Below are 15,324 nucleotides of genomic sequence, written 5' to 3'. Positions count from 1 at the left end.
TTTTTTGACATCTGATGTAGTTAGCCTTAGAGGTTGTGGAAAAAATAAAATGTTCCTGTAATTCTTATTGTTTCTATAAAAAGCCCTTGTCCTCTAAGCCCCACATCTCACACACCTTAATAATTAGATTTCTAGCCATTTGTTTAGTTAATTGCTCTGATCTGAAATGACAATAACACATCTTTTATCTCCACAAAGAATATCAACTAGTTACAGCTCTGACCAGATCCTAGGTTAATCTCTAGGGTTCTGGGAAGACTGGGATGCCTATCACCCTAGGTACTTATATTTTTTTAAATGAATAGTTCTTGGAGACATCTGTAAGGTGATCAATTTACCAAATGGCTGGAATTAGGTGTCAGACCTATTACATTCCCAAGGAAATCCTGTCAGATGAGGCAAAGTACAGCTGCTGCTTCCTTTAATAATAAGCAGAGAGAAATCACGTTTCCTTATCTTTCACCTGTGAGGTGCCCTGCTACACACATAGGACGATTGACTTGGCTATTATGTCACTCTAGGGATAAGAACTAGGGCAAAATGAAGGAAAGGGGCACAGACTTATTATTTACTGTCAAATATTTAATAAGAAATGTACCTCTGATCTTGAGTAAGACAAGTGCACATTAAGGATACAATTATAAAGATGAGATTAGGGGCACCTGGGTGGCTCAGTCAGTTAAGCGTTGTTCTTCTGCTCAGGTCATGATCTCATGGTTTGTGAATTTGAGCCCCACCTCAGGCTCTGTGCTGCCAGTGAGGAGCCAACTTGGAGCCTCTTGTCTCCCTCTACTCATGCCCTGCTCATGCATGTGCTCTCTCTTTCTCTCTCGCTCACTCTCTGTTTCTCAAAAATAAATAAATGCTTTAAAAAGTTTATTAAAAATAAAGATAAGAAAAAAACACAACAGGGGTATTGGGAATAAATACAGTCTCCTCTTTTGAAGACCTGTTTTCACCAATCCTTTTCTTTCATGAACTTATGTTTGCTCTTTCAGCTTACTGCTACCGTCTCTCGCTTGTCCCATTGCTTTCTATCATCTTACATTTGGGCTTTAAATGTTTCTAGCTTTATTAGAGTTTATAATCCTGTTTCATCTTTAATTTTAATTTTATTATTATTATTATTTATTTTTTGAGAGGGAGAGAGCAAGTAGCGGGGGCAGGAGAGAGGGTCTATCTGGGTTGTTGTTGTTGTTTTGAGAAAAGAAGTGAAAAAGTTTTTACACTTCCACCTGGATTGTAAAACTATCAGGTTTCTTCTTTTTAATTTTAATTTACAATCAGCCTTTCATAATTTATCATTTCATAATGGAATTCTAGATGGTTGAGATCATTCTGTAAAATACATATGATTTTATTATCTTTTTTTTGATAATTTATTCCTTTACTATACTTAGCACAGATATTGTTTTAAGATAAAAGTCACATCATGGACATTTCAAATGCTTCTATTGTACATGACTTTTTCCTCTTGATCAAATTTTCATGGCTAGATAGTGTTTTGCATAAGTCAGTTTTCCCTACATACCTGTTTATCACTTCAGTTTACCCTCTCTTGGCTACTGAGAAGGCCTTTCTTAGAAAAGGAAGCAGCATGAGAGCCTCCAGTTCAGTCGTTCTTTAAAGATTAGTTGGGTCTGACAAATATTTGTCAATTATTTTCACAGGTTGAAATGCATTTTATTTATCAAATGAGAATTTCACTAAAGAATCTTTCATGATAGTAGATAAGAGCAAGGTAAATCATACATTATCAATAAAAGAAAAGGCCAGTGTGACATGATATTTCACCAGAGCATTTGAGATAATGATATGGAAATCTGTGCGTGTATCTTTTCTGAGAAATTACTGACAGTCTATTAAAGCTGAAATATTTTGGAATGAACGAGCAAAACCATAATGTAAAATATGAATGACTTGCTTTGAAATAACTGTCTAAAAGACAAGTTGAATGGCAACTGACATTGGATTCTTTTTTAAAAGTTGATTTGGGTTTTTATGTATCCCCCCTCTTGATCAATTCATAAGCTTATTGACCAGAAACTTTGGTGTGGTGAAGATAAATAGACTTCCGTAGTCTAAAGAACTAAATATAGTTCTTTATAGAAAGGCAAGACAGTATTTTGCTACATTTTGAAGATATTTAAACAAAACCAGAGGCTTGTCATTAACAGAGCTTGTGAACTATTGAGAACTCTAAGTGGTGTTAAGGGGAATGGTGGAGTAACGGCCTCCAAAAATTTACTCTTCCATAAAAACAATGTGAATACTGACAAAAATTGTCAAAATTAACTTTTTCAGAAATCTGGAAATCAACTAAAGGCTTGTGACAATCTGTACAATGAGTAGCATTTATTCAAGTAACATGTCTCAGTCTTGGTAAGTACAGTGAGTTTGCAGAATTCCCACCTGCCCCATTCCCATGTCCTTCTCCACAGTTCTGTGGTAGCCTTAAAAACCAATAAGCTCAAATCATAGTGAAAACTAATAGCCTAATAGACACTGAAGAGGAAAAATGGATTTGGAGCTTACCTATAGCAATCAATACTCCGAGAGAATTTTTATTATTCAGACTGTGTAGAAGTTCCCAGGAAGCTATTTTGTCTTTATTTGGCCTAAATAAGAGTTATCTTAGTGTAAATTCCATTTTTCCTGAAGACATTTTTTTGAAAATATTTTTTGCACAGTGACATATACCTGAGATGACAATAAGTTGAGGAAAATGAAAATGACTGAAAAACTTTAAAAGAAAACCTGAGGTCTGAGATGCTTAAGGGGGCTTTGGAAAGATCGAACATATTTCTGGGACTGTAGAAAGGCATGCATGTAGCATATATGCAAGGCTTATAGCGTGCCCAGTGCTCCATGAATGCCATGAAATGATCTGAGTAGACCCCAAGCTCTCATCTCTGACTGACCTTTAGGTTCAGCATAAGCAGAAGGAGAAGGCTAAGGCAAAGTTGTAATATGTCTATGTGAGCACTGAATGTGTACTTTAACATACACAGAGAGTTCTTTGGCAAATTCTGGGGAATTATTACTTCTAGGCATTAAAAGAAATCTCTCCAAACACAAAAATGGACCACTAAGTAACTAAGCAGAGATGTTAGTGGCTACACAAAACAAGGAAAGCAGTAACAAAAACAGCAATAAGAAACAGGAACAACAATTCCTGGGAGGAAAAGGAATTTAATTCTCAGATTTAACACATTATGTTATTTTGAATGTCTCATTTCCAATGAATAAATTATGAGGTGTGAAAAGGAATGAGAAAGAATGATCCCTACTCCAATAAAGGAGTAGTCAGTGGAAATTTTCTCTGAGGAAGAAGCTCAGTCATTGGACTAATAAATAGGACTTTAAGTTATCTATTTTAAATATGTTCAAAGAACTAAAGGAAACAATGTCTAAAGAATTAAAGGAACATAATAAAGATATATAACCAAATGGAGAATGTAAAAATCCCTGCAGAATTTATTTATTTTTAATGTATTAAAACAAAATTCTACAGTTGAGAAGTATTTGTATTTGTTGAGGCTTGTTTTGTGGCCTAATAATTTATCTATTCTGGGGAATGCCCCCATGTCCATTTGAAAATAATGTGTCTTTTCTTCTGTAGGGTAGAATGTTCTGAATATACCTGTTAACTCCATCTGGTCCAGTGTGTCATTCAAAGCCATTGCTTCCTTGTTGGTTTTCTGTTTTGGTGATTTGTCCCTCAATGTAATTGGGGTGTTAAACTCCCCTACAATTATTGTGTTACTCTTGGTTAGTTTCTTTATGTTTCTTGATAATTACTTCGTGTATTTGGGTGCTTTCATGTTGAGTGCATAAATATTTACAATTATTATATCTTCTTCTTGGGTTATCCTCTTTATTATTATGTAGTGTCTTTGTTTTAAAGTCTATTTAGTCTGATATAAGTATTGGTACTTTAGCTTACTTTTGACATCTATTTCCATGACAAATGTTTCTCCATACCCTCACTTTCAATCTGCAAGTGATATTAGGTCTGAAATGAGTCTCTTGTAGGCAGCATATAGATAGGTCTTGTTTTCTTTTTATATCCACTCTGTCACCCTATGTATTTTGATTGGATTATTTAGTCCATTTATATCAAAGTCATTATCAATTGTTATGTATTTATTGTCATTTTGTTACTTGTTTTGGAGTTGTTTTTGTAACTTTTTGATCCTTTCTTCTCTTCCTTTGATGGTTTGCTGGCTTCCTTTAGTGATATATTTGGATTCCTTCTCCCTTATTCTTGGCATATCTATTACTGATTTTTGATTTTTGGTTGCCATTAGGTTTGTATATAACATCTACATATGGTAGTCTATATTTAGTTGATGGTTCCTTAAGTTTGAACCCATTCTTTACTCCTCTCCCCTCTACACATTTTAGGTATATGGTGTCATATTTTATATCCTTTTATTTTGTGAATACTTTGACTGATATTTTACATAAAAACTTAATTTCACTCTTTTTATTTCCTACTTTTTATACTCTCAGTTATCTTTCCTTTTCATTTAAAGAGTCCCCTTTAATATTTTTTGTAGGGTTTTTTTAGTGGTCATGAAGTCCTTTAGTTTTTGTTAATCTGGGACTCTTTATCACTCCTTCTATTCTGAATTATAGCCTTGATGGATGACGTATTCTTGGCTGTAGATTTTTCCTTTTCAGCACTTCGAATATATCCCTCCCTTTTGGCATCCAAAGTTTCTGCTAAAAAAATATGCTGATAGTCTTTGAGGTTACCCTTGTATGTAATTGTTTTCTTTTCTCTTGCTGATTTAATTTGCTTTTATCACTACCTTTTCACGCCTCATTTTGATTCCTGTGTGCCTTGGTATAGACTTCCTTTGGCTGATTTTATTGGGAATCTCTTTGCCTCTTGGATTTGGATATCTGTTTTCTTCCCAGATTCGGAAAATTTTCAACTATTATTTCTTCAAATAAATGTTCTGCCCCCCTTTCTCTCTCTTCTGCATGTGAAGTCCCTACATGTGAATGTTATTATGCTTGATGGAGTCACTGAGTTACCTAAGTCTCTCTTCATTTTGCATGATTATTTTTCTCTCATTTGTTCTGCTTGATTACTTTCCATTGCTCTGTCATTAATAGTTCCTATGCTTCTTCCAGCCTTCTGTTTATTCCATTCCATCAAGTGTATTCTTAATTTCATTTATTGTGTTCTTCATCTCTGAATTTTTAAATCTCTATGTTAGAGGTCTCGCTGATGTCTTCCACTCTTAAGTCCAGTATCTTTTGATCATTATTTCAAATTCTGTATCATACATGTTACTTATATTAATTTCACTTAGGTTTCTTGCTATGGTTTTGTCCTATTTTTTCTTTTTTTTTTTTTTTTTTTTTTTTCAAATCCCAAAATGTCCAATTCTTTATTCCTGGATGGGAAAATCACATGACATATTATCTAATAACTTTTTTTTTATGATTTCACCTTTTATTTATTTTTTTTGCCTTTTATATTTTATTTTATTTTTTTAATAGTTTATTGTCAAATTAGTTTCCACATAACACTCAGTGCTCATCCCCACAAGTGTCCTCCTCCATGCCCATCCCCCCCTCCCCCCACATCCATCAGTCCTCAGTTTTTGTCAGCATTCAAGAGTCTCTCATGGTTTGCTTCTCTCCCTTTCCCCCACCATTTCTGCCCTTCTAATCTGGCCATGTGTCGCAACATGGATGGACCTTGAGGGTGTTATGCTGAGCGAAATAAGTCAGGCAGAGAAGGACAAATATCATATGTTTGCACGTATAGGAGGATTGTCCTATTTTTTCATTTGTGACATAATCTTCTGTCTCCTCATTTTGCCTGACTTTCTATGTTTATTTCTCTGTTAAGAAAGTCAGCTACATCTATTGCTCATGAAAGTAGTGAGTGGGATGTACACTTTTAACTAGGTGGCTCTGGTCCACTTCCAACTGGACGACAAGCTGCCCTAGAGACAAGGACAGCTGGGTTGCTCCACAAAGTGCACATGGTTGGCAGGGACATGGCACCACAATTTGTGCAAAGCAGTCCTCCTCCAATGGGATGTACAGCAACCGCAGAGACCAGGGACAGCCAGGGCATTCCTAACTACATGTCTTGGTCAGAGAGTTCAGTTTTAACAAAGCATGCATCCTCCTTGGAGGTCAGGCAAGTCTTCTGGAGGAGAGGATGCTCAGTGCTGGGAATGAGGTAGGTCTAGCTGGAGGGTTGGGGTGTGGTTTAAGAAAGTTAGATAGTGAGTGCCAGCACTACACTGATTTCTTCAGGTGGCCGTGTGTTTATGATGAAGGGTGGGAGAGATAAATGGTGCCTGCCAGATCATTTGTTCCCGGAGAAGTCCCACAGGGACTGAGATTAGTAACTAATACTTCCTCCCATAAGCCCAAGGTACCTTTTCAAACTGTTGCTTCCAAGCTGTTTGTCTTTAGGCTATTTGCTGTGCTGTCTATTTAAGGACAGAAGCTCAGCTTCCTATAACCCTCTGGGCTTTCTGAGAGCTGAGCCTGCTGTTTTTAAAGTCCTGATGCTTTAAGCCCTATTGGTTGTAAGCACTCACAAAATTACGCCTCTCTCATTTTCAAAGCCAAATGGGTGCTATAGGGGTATTTCTCTTCTCTTTGTAGTCTCCAAGGTATGCTAGTCTGTTTCTTGCCCATCTCTGCAAACAAAGCTCCCTCCTTCCACTAGCCCATAGGGTTTAGGTTCCCACCAACTTCTTGTCCTCCCTGCCCCCTTCAGTGTAGCTCTTTGCATTAATTGTGGAGTTTGTCCAGCCAGTCTTTGGTTCCTTTTCTGTGCTGTTTGCTGTGATGTGTGAAGTAACTTCTTGTCTATGTTTTAACAGGAAATCTACTAAACCTGTATATCACTTTGAGGAGAATCACATCTATATTATATTGAGCCATTTAATTAATTAAAACAGTCTGACTTTTCATGTTTTTTAGATCTCTAATTTCTTTCATCAGTATTAAATGTCTCTTCATGCATTTTGCCCACTTTTTAATTTAACTTTTTTAAAACGTTGAGTTATGAACGTTCTTTGTATATTCAAGATACAATTTTTTTCCAGTGCTTTCTAATGACAATTCTCTGGTACAAACTAGGTGTCCCACAATTTATTTTTCCTTTTATAATTCAACATTAAATATATGACCATTTTGAGTTAATTTTGTATAAGGTTTGGGGATTAAATCAAAGTTTTTGTTTTTGCTATGAAGATCCAGTTAATTTAATACTTTTTTCAGGGAGTTGTATCATCAAAATTAAGTTGGATATACCTGTGTGGATTAGTTCTAGGTTCTCTATTCTGTTTCTTGATCTTTTTATCAACATAATACAGTCTTGGTCATTTAACTACAAAGTGGGCCGTAATTCCAGATAGAGTGATTCCTCCAACTTTATTTTTTTATTTTTGTTTTTATATTTTTAGTTTATTTTCAAGTTGGTTTCCATATGACACCCAGTGCTCATCACAACAAGTGCCATGCTCCATGCCTGTAACCCACTTTCTCCTCTCCCCCACCCCCATCAAACCTCAGGTTGTTCTCAGTATTTAAGAGCATCTTATGGTTTGCCTCCCTCCCTCTCCTTACATATTTTCCCCTTTCCTTCCCCCACCGTCCTCTGTTAAGCTTCTACTGCTCCACATATGAGTGAAAATATATGGTAACTGTCCTTCTCTGCCTGGCTTATTTCATTTAGCATAACAGCCTCAAGTTCCATCCACGTTGCTACAAATGGCCAGATTTCATTCTTTGTCATTGCCAGGTAGTATTCCATTATAGAGATAAACCACATCTTCTTGATCTATTTGTCCATTGATGGACATTTAGGCTCTTTCCATGATTTGGCGATTGTTGAAAGTACTGCTATGAACTTTGGGGTACATGTGCCCCTATGCATCAGTACTTCTATATCCCTTGGGTAAATTCCTAGCAGTGCTATTGCTAAGTCATAGGGTAGTTCAATTGCTTATTTCTTGAGGAACCTCCACATAGTTTTCCAGAGCAGCTGCACCAGTTTACATTCCCACGAACAGTGTAGGAGGGTGCCCATTTCTCCACTTCCTTGCCAGCATATATAGTCTCCCGATTTGTTCATTTTAGCCACTCTGACCAGCGTGAGGTGCTTTCTCAGTGTGGTTTTAATTTGTATTTCCCTCATGATGAGTGACGGTGAGCATCGTTTCATGTCTGTTGGCCATCTGGATGTCTTCCTTGCAGAAGTGTCTTTTCATGTCTTCTGCCCATCTCTTCACTGGATTATTTGTTTCTCAGGTGTGGAATTTCGTGAGTTGCTTACAGGCCTTGGATACTAGCCCTTTAGCCCTTCATCTGATATGTCATTTGCAACTATCTTTTCCCATTCTTTTGGTTGCCTATTAGTTTTGTCGAATGTTTCCTTTCCCGTGCAGAAGATATTAGTCTTGATGAGGTCCCAATAGTTGATTTTTGCTCTTGATTCCCTCTCCTTTGGAGATGTATCGAGTAAGAAATTGCTATGGCTGAGGTCGAGGAGATTCTTTCCTGCTTTCCCCTCTAAGGTTTTGATGGTTTTCTGTCTCACATTCAGGTCCTTCATCCTTTTTGAGTCTATTTCTATGTGTGGTGTAAGAAAGTTTAGTTTCATTCTACTGTATGTTGCTGTCCAGTTCTCCCAGCATCATCTGTTAAAGAGGCTGTCTTTTTTTCCATTGAATACTCTTTCTGCTTTGTCAAAGATCAGTTGGCTGTATACTTTTGGGTCCACTTCTGAGTTCTCAATTCTGTTCCATTGGTCTATGTGTCTATTTTGTGCCAATACCATACTGTCTTGATGATGACAGCTTTGTAGTAGAAGCTTAAGTCTGGGATGGTGATGCCTCCCGTTTTTGTTTTTTTCTTCAATATTACTTTGGCTATTCAGGGTCTTTGTGGTTCCATACAAATTTTAGGATAGTTTGTTCTAGTTTTGAGAAAAATACTGGTGCAATTTTGATTGGGATTGCATTGAATGTGTAGATGGCTTTGGCTAGTAATGACATTTTAACAATACTCATTCTTCCCATCCATGAACATATAATGCTTTTCCATTTCTTTGTGTCTTCTTCAATTTCCTTCATAAGTTTTCTATAGTTTTCATCATACAGATCTTTTACATCTTGGTTAGGTTTATTCCTAGGTTTTTATAGGTTTTTGGTGTGATTGTGAATGGGCTCAGTTTCTTGATTACTCTTTCTGTTGCTTCATTATTGGTGTATAAAAATGTAACTGATTTCTCTATGTTGATTTTGTACCCTGCAACTTTGCTGAATTCATGGATCAGTCCTAGTAGTCTTCTGGTGGAGTCTGTTGGGTTTTCCATGTAGAGTATCATGTCATCTGCGAAAAGTGAAAGCTTGACTTCTTCTTTGCCATTTCTGATGCTTTTTTTTCCTTTTGTTGTCTGATTGCTGATGCTATGACTTCCAGCACTATGTTAAATGACAGTGGTGAAAGTGGACATCCCTGTCGTGTTCCTGATCTTAGGGGGAAAGCTCTCAACCATCCCTATTGATGATATTAGCTGTGGGCTTCTCATAAATAGCTTTTATGATGTATAGGTAAGTTCCTTCTATCCCAACTTTCTCAAGGGTTTTTTATTATGAAAGGATGCTATATTTTGTCAAATGCTTTTTCTGCATCTATTGACAGGATCAACAGGTTTTTATCTTTTCTTTTGTTAATGTGATGTATCACATTGATTGATTTGTGAATATTGAACCAGCCCTGTAAACCAAGAATGAATCCCACTTGAGCATGGTGGATAATTCTTTTTATGCTATGTTGAATTCAATTTGCTAGTATCTTGTTGAGGACTTTTGTATCCATATTCATCAAGAATATTGGCATATTGTTCTCTTTTTCTACTCGGCCTCTGTCTGGCTTAGGAATCAAAGTGATGTTGGCTTCATAAAATGAGTGTGGAAGTTTTCCTTCCATTTCTATTTTTTGGAATAGCTTGAGAAGAATGGTTATTAACTCTGATTTTAAAGTCTGGCAGAATTCCCCAGGTAAGCCATCTGGCTTAGGGCTCTTATTTGTTGGGAGACTTTTGATGACTAATTCAATTTCTTCACTAGTTATGGGTCTGTTCAGATTTTCTGTCTCTTCCCATGTGAATTTTGGTAGTGTGTATGTTTAGGAATTTGTCCATTTCTTCTAAGTTGTCCAGTTTGTTGGCATATATGTTTTCATAGTTTTCCCTGATGACTGCTTGGATTTCTGAGGGATTGGCTGTAATAAATCCATTTTTATTCATGATTTTGTCTATTTGGGTACTCTCTCTTTTCTTTTTGAAAGGTCTGGCTAGAGGTTTATCAATTTTGTTTATTTCTTCTAAACACCAACTCTTGGTTCAAGTGATTTTTTTGGAATTTATATTGTTTATTTCTGCCCTGATCTTTATTATTTCTCTTCTTCTGCTGGGTTTGGGGTGCTCTTGCTGCTCTGCTTCTAGTTCCTTTAGGTGCACCGTTACATTTTTGTATTTGCGCTTTTTTTGTTGTTTCTTGAAATAGGCCTGGAGTGAAATGTACTTTCCTCTTAGGACTGCCTTTGCTGCATCCCAAAGAGTTTGGATTGTTGTATTTTCACTTTTATTTGTTTCCATATATTTTTAAATTTCTTCTCTAATTGCCTGATTGGCCCATTTATTCTTTAATAGAGTGTTCTTTAACCTCCATTTTTTTTTTGATGTTTTCCTGACTTTCATGTGGTTGACTTCAAGTTTCATAACATTGTGATCTGAAAGTATGCATGGTATGATCTCAATTCTTTTATATTTATTGAGGGCTGCTTTATGACCTAGCATGTGATCTGTCTTGGAGAATGTGCCATGCGCACTTGAGAACAAAGTGAACTCCATAGCCTCAGGATGTAGAGCTCTAAATATATCTGTCAGATCCAGCTGGTCCAATGTGTCATTCAGGTCCATTGTTTCTTTAGTGATATTTTGTCTAGTTGATGTATTCGTTTCTGTAAGTGGAATCTTTAATTCCCCTGCAATTAGCACATTCTCATCAATAAGATTGCTTATGTTTGTGATTAATTGTTTTATGTATTTGGGTGTCTCCGAATTCGGTGCATACATATGTATAATTGTTAGCTCTTCCTGATGGATAGACCCTGTAATTATTATATAATGCCCTTCTTCATCCCTTGTAATTGTCTTTAATTTAAAGTCCAGTTTGTCTGACATAAGAATAGCTACTCCGGCTTTCTTTTGACTTCCAGTAGCATAATAGATATTTCTCCGTCTCCTCACTTTTGATCTGAAGGTGTCCTCGGGTCTAAACTGAGTCTCTTGTAGACAGCAAATAGATGGATCTTATTTTTTTTTTTTAAATCCATTCTGATACCCTGTGTCCTTTGATTGGTGCATTTAGTCCATTTACATTCGGTGTTATTATTGAAAAATATGGGTTTAGAGTCATTGTGTTCTCTCTAGGATTCATGCTTATCGTGGTGTCTCTGGGACTTTGTGTTCTTGCAACATTTCCCTCATAGAGTTCCCCTTCAAATTTCTTGTAGGATTGGTTTAGTGGGAAAACCTGTATCTCTCATTTTATTCTGAATGACAGACTTGCTGGATAAAGGACTCTTGTCTGCCTATTTTTCCTTTCATCACATTGAATATTTCCTGCCATTCTTTTTTGACCTACCAAGTTTCAGTAGATCACTCTTTTACTACTCTGATGTGCCCCCCTTTGTATGTAAGGCCTTTTTATCCCTAGCTGCTTTCAGAATTCTCTTTATCCTTATATTTTGCCAATTTCACTATGATATGTCATGCCACAGATCAATTCAAGTTACGTCTGAATGGAGATCGCTGTGCCTCTTGGGTTTCAATGTCTGTTTCCCTCTCCAGATTGGGGAAGTTCTTGGCTATAATTTTATCAAGTACCCCTTCAGTCCCTTTCTCTCTCTTCCTCTTCTTATGGAATTCCTACGATATGGATATCATTGTTCTGTTTGATTGCATCACTCACTTCCCATATTCTCCTTTTGTGCTCCTGGATCAATTTATCTCTCTTTTTCTAGAGTTCCTCTTTTTCTATAATTGTATCTTCTAATTCACCTATTCTCTCTGTCTCTTCTATCCGTGAAGTGGCCACCTCCATTTTATTATACACCTCATTTATAGCTTTTTTAATTGATCATAACTATTTTTTAAGATCCATAATCTTTGGTGCTATCGCATCTCTACTGTTTTCTATGATTTTTTTTTCAAGCCCAGTGATTAATTTTATGTCTATTCTTCTAAATTCTTATTCAGTTATGTTGCGTATATCTGTTTTTGCCAATTCTTTAGCTGTCATTTCTTTCTGGAATTTCTTTTGAGGAGAGTTCTTCCGTTTCATCATTTTGGCTAGCTTTCTGTCTCTTGTCAGTTTTAAAACTTGCTATGCGCTCTGTACCTGCAAGTACTGCTATAGTTAAGGAGGCTCATAGACTGTCCAGGGACTTTCCATTCAGGAAGTGTTCTTTAAATGGTGTCTCTTGGTCTCTCTTGTTGTGACTTTGGTTATTTTGTTTCCCTACTCATAGTGATATTTGGGACTCTCCACCGCGTGTACTTTGGATTGTTTCTTGAGGTAGCCCTGGAAAAGAAACAGACAGAGAATCAAACAGAGAACAAAAGCATGCAAATGCAGAAACAAATCAAATAATCGAGCAAACCGAAATAAAAAGGAAGAAAAAGAACAGTCTAAAAGCATAAAACCTGAAATCCCAGCTACAAATAAAGAGCAAGGTGGAGTCAGTGCTGATGGAAGAGCACATACAAAGTGAGAAATGACAAGGGTGGGGAGAAAGAGAAATTGAGCAATGACCAGGCAGAGAGATTAAAAAGCTTAATTCAAAGAGAGAAAAAGGAGACTATGACAGGGGGTGAGGAGAAAAAAAAATGAAGATAATGTTACCCTGAGGAACTATATAGTCTGTATTACTTAAGAGAGAGAAAAAGGAAAATAATGGAGGAGGTGTAGAACATGCTTCAAGAGATTAAATATGCCTGTTTAAGCAAACCTATAAGCAGAATAATCAGGCCCGAGGAGGGGAGAGATAAGAGTGAGGTAACGGAGAATATATCTGAATAGCAAGAATTGATCTAGAGTTATTAATCACTGCAATGCATCAGTGCTGGTCTTGCAGGAGGGGCTGTTTCTGCAGTATCTATCTGGGCTCTGGTAAAAAAGCAGCTATCCAGTGCAGATGGGCATGGTTTGGTGTAAGTGGGTCTTGCCTCCACTGTGGGTCCCCAGAACCACTCCCTGAGGCCCCGCGTTGGTGGTTATGGGGAGAAAAATGGCGACCCCTGAGTCCCTTCTTTAATCAGGTGATCCAAAACACTCCTTTGGGTCCGATTTGACTGTGCCGCAGGTGTAGCCAAGGTGGGCCATGTTCTATGTACCACACCCTGCCATGTTTCAAGCTCTTACTCCCTGCACATTAATGATACCACCCGAAATGTAATCCCGCAAGCTGGGGTACTTCTTAGCAGGGGTTCAAGCTTCCTCCTGATGTCTACTGCATCCCTGGCGTGTCTATTCTGGAGGGAGTCTCTGGGGCCAGGGCACCCAGCCCAAAGAAAGCTCTGCAGTTAGAGATGGGATCGCTCTCCAAAAGCCCTGCAGTTAGATATGGTATGATAGGATCCTTCTCTGTCACAGACCAAGGTTTGTCTGTTCTCCAGGTACAGTTCTACAATTCCCCAACCACTCTTTCTCTTCCCTTTGTCTCCCCTCCATGCCTCCGTGTCCCAGCACATTTTTATCTTTCCCAGTTCTCAATCACTCACCTATAAGGCTGTCTTCTTAGTAGCCTCCATCTCTTTTCCACCAGACTCTTGCAGTTCAGAGACCTTTGCCTTTAGTCCTTTGAGAGATGCAAGAGGGAAGTACAGAAGTCCTTACTTCTCAGCCATCTTGCCACCTCTCCACTTTATCTTTTTAGAATTGTTTTAAGTAAAGCAAATAATATTTTACATAAAAGCTTTAGAACAATTATATCTATGCATACAAAATATAGGGATTTTTATAGAAACTGGTTAAATCTATATACCAATTTGGAAAGAAGACGATTTTAGTATATTGAATCTTCTAATCCATGAACGCAGAATGTCTCTCCACTTATTTATAATATCTTTGATTATTTTCCTTAACACTTTGTTGTTTTCAACATATAAGTTCTATACATGTTTTATTGGATTTGTATCTAAATGTTCGTTGGTTGGTTTATTATTTTACTGTCTGTCTCATTTTGGAATCAAGGAAATATTGGTTCTTCACAAAATGAATTTAAAAGTATTCCCTCGGGGCGCCTGGAGACTCAGTCTGGTAAGCATCCGACTTCAGCTCAGGTCATGATTTCACGGTTCGTTGGTTCGAGCCCTGCATCAGGCTCTGTGCTGACGGCTCAGAGCCGGGAGCCTGTTTCAGATTCTGTATCTTCCTATCTCTCTGACCCTCCCCTGCACATGCTGTCTCTCTCTCTCTTAGAAATAAATAGAACATTAAAAAAATTAAAAATAAATAAAAGTATTCTCTCTTCAGGGCACCTGGCTGTCTCAGTCAGTTAAGCATCTGGTATTAGCTCAGATTATGATCTCATAGGTCATGGGTTCAAGCTCCTCATCGCACTGTGTGCTGACAGCTCAGAGCGTGGAGCCTTATTTGGAGTCTGTGTCTCCCTCTCTCTCTGCCCCTCTCCTGTTCATATTCTGTCTCTCTCTGTCTCAAAAATAAAACATTTAACAAATTTTTGAAAGTGTTCCCTCTTCTTCCATTTTCTGGAAACAATGAGTATAACTGGTATTAATTTTTAAAAAAAATATTTCATAGAATACTCCTGTAAAACCATCTGGCCCTGGAGTTGTCTTTCTTGGAAAATTTATAATTATTAATCCAATATTCATAGAAATTATAGAGGTATTCAGCTTATCAATTTCATAATGGGTGAGTTGTAGTAGTTTGTGTATTTTTGAGCAGGTCATCCATTTAGCTAAGTTATTTAATATATATGTGAAGAAAAGTTCATAATAGTGCCTTATTAAATTTTTGATGTCTGCAGAGTCTTTAGGGATGGTCTCTACTTTTATAATTTATATTCTCTCTTAATTTCTTTATTAATCTTACTAGATGTTGTCAATTTGGTCATCCTTTCAAAGCTTTTATTTAATTTTATCTATAGATGTATGTATGTTCTATTTTATTGATTTCTACTTTTCTTATTTCTTTTTTTTTTCCTGCTTGTTTTGTGTTTATTTTCCCCTATTTTTTCAAG

General features: G+C 37.0%; 1 protein-coding gene and 1 long non-coding RNA gene across 3 annotated transcripts in view; both read left to right on the top strand.

Moving 5' to 3' along the window:
* Positions 1-15,324, top strand: part of GABRG3 (gamma-aminobutyric acid type A receptor subunit gamma3) — a 700,780-nt gene that overhangs the window by 188,344 nt on the left and 497,112 nt on the right. The window lies entirely within an intron of this gene.
* The window catches only part of LOC144227561 (uncharacterized), a 71,917-nt gene that overhangs the window by 10,478 nt on the left and 46,115 nt on the right, over positions 1-15,324 (top strand). Inside the window, exon 3 of one of the 2 annotated variants that reach the window (XR_013333958.1) lies at positions 2,305-2,350. The exons of the other annotated variant lie outside the window; for it this stretch is intronic. This is a non-coding gene — a long non-coding RNA (uncharacterized LOC144227561). Of the gene's footprint in view, positions 1-2,304; positions 2,351-15,324 lie in introns of those variants that run through there. 2 annotated transcript variants of the gene reach the window in all.

The sequence above is a fragment of the Crocuta crocuta genome, unplaced genomic scaffold (assembly GCF_008692635.1).
Source record: "Crocuta crocuta isolate KB4526 unplaced genomic scaffold, BGI_CrCroc_1.0 scaffold355, whole genome shotgun sequence".
Taxonomy (NCBI): Eukaryota; Metazoa; Chordata; class Mammalia; order Carnivora; family Hyaenidae; genus Crocuta; species Crocuta crocuta.
Note: the sequence above shows the minus strand (reverse complement) of the source record. Positions and strands in the feature narration are given on the sequence as shown.